The sequence below is a fragment of the Arachis stenosperma genome, chromosome 4, assembly GCF_014773155.1.
Source record: "Arachis stenosperma cultivar V10309 chromosome 4, arast.V10309.gnm1.PFL2, whole genome shotgun sequence".
In the NCBI taxonomy this organism is placed as follows: domain Eukaryota; kingdom Viridiplantae; phylum Streptophyta; class Magnoliopsida; order Fabales; family Fabaceae; genus Arachis; species Arachis stenosperma.
In genome coordinates, this window is record NC_080380.1 from 109,906,105 (window position 1) to 109,908,114 (window position 2,010).

The window sequence follows — 2,010 nt, forward strand, 5'->3', positions numbered from 1 at the left end:
CCACAATAATGCACCTTCTATCAATACTACTAATGGTTTTCTCTTGCACACGACACACAAGGGTTTTTTCTCCCATTCAACTCTTAATCTCCCTAATACATATTATATTTCAAAATTGAACTTCGATCTTATTTTTGTTGGTCAACTTGTTGGTCTCGGTTTTGATATTACTTTATTCCTTTCTGGTTGTCATGTACAAGATCATCGGAAGGGACAAATCATCGGGATTGGACGTAAGGTCGGAAGGTTGTTTGAACTTGAGAATCTTCATATTCTTTATGTGCCAAATCTCTGTGCTACTTCTTCTCCATCTACCCTTCACTTGTGGCATCACCATCTTACCTAAAACTCCTTAGAAAAATTGCATCCTCTTGTGTCTTAGGGTGTTTTGGGTCAGGTTAAAAATGAGTCTTTTGGTTGTATTTCTTGTCAAATTGTCAAATAACCTGCTTTATCTTTTCATAATTCATCTCTTACTTGCTCTCCTTTTGATCTTATCCACTCTAATGTTTGGGACCCCGCTCCCACCGCTTCTATGGGAGGAGTTCGATATTTTGTCATTTTCATTGATGATTATTCATGCTTTACTTGGATTTATTTGATGACTAATCGTCATGAGCTACCTCAGATTTATATTAACTTTGTCACTATGATTAACACTCAGTTTTCCAAGGTCATTAATGTTTTTCAACGCGATAATGCTATGGAATACCGTGATTCCAAACTTTTGACATTTCTTGCAGAACAGGGTACTTTATCTGAATTTTTTTGCCCTGGTGCGTCTAAACTAAATGGACGAGTTGAACGCAAACATCGTCACATTCTTGATTCTATTCGTGCAATGCTTTTTTCTTTTTCATGTTCTGAGCATACTTGAGATAAAGTTGTTCTTACTGTTGTTCATGTTATCAATAGACTTTCTTCTTCTGTCCTTGGTAACATTACTCCCTTTGAGCGTCTTTATCATATTTCTCTAGATTAAAGTTCTATTTGAGTTTTTGTTGTGTTTGTTTTGTCCTTCTTCAGCCTCATGAACATAGTAAACTTAAACCTCGGGCTCGCATGTGTTGTTTCTTTGGTTATGACACTGAACACAAGGGTTATCATTATTGTGATCCTCTCTCTAAATGTATTTGTATATCTCGTCATGTATTCTGCGAGAATCACATATTTTCTCATTTCTCCTCCTTTGAATCCATTCCTCCTACCCAGTCACCTTTTTTCACTAACCCCAATGTTGATCTTTTTTCTAGTGATGATTCTACAGGTTTTATCTCGAGTCAACCTCTATAGCCTCATATTCTTCCGCCTTCTCCATCTCTCGATGATTTCAAACTAGACAATGATCCTGCTCATATCGTCATGCCTCCTCCTTCCACTCGTTCTTCTAGGGTAAGACATCCACCTTCTCATCTTGCTGATTATTATTGTTTTTCTACTATTTTTCATCAGCATGAACGTAAGTCATTCAGAGAAGCTTCCATAGATCCAAACTGACAGCATGCAATGCATGAAGAAATCCAAACACTTGAAAAAGCACATACTTGAAATTTGGTTGATCTTCCTTCTGATCAGGAAGTTATGGATAGTAAATAGGTATACAAGATAAAGACTCGCTCTGATGGTTCTATTGACCATTATAAGACATGATTGGTTGCTCAGGGTTGTACACAAGAGTATGGTATTAACCATGAAGAGACTTTTGCTCCTATTACACGTCTTACGTCTGTTCGAACTTTTCTTATCATTACTGCGGTAAAAAATTAGTCTCTCAGTCAGATGAAAATAAAAAATGTATTTTTTAATAAAAATTTAAAAAAAAATCTATATAAAATCATTTCCAAGTTATCTTATCCTTTTAATAAAGTCTGTCTTCTTTGCTAATTAACGAAAGAATAAAATAAAAGAAAAAAATATTGTGGTGTTTTCGGTTTGATGAGCTTCAAAAATGCTTTTAGAAGTTTGGGTCATGTTAGTATTGGTTAGTTGGAGATTGATGTGGTTGATGCT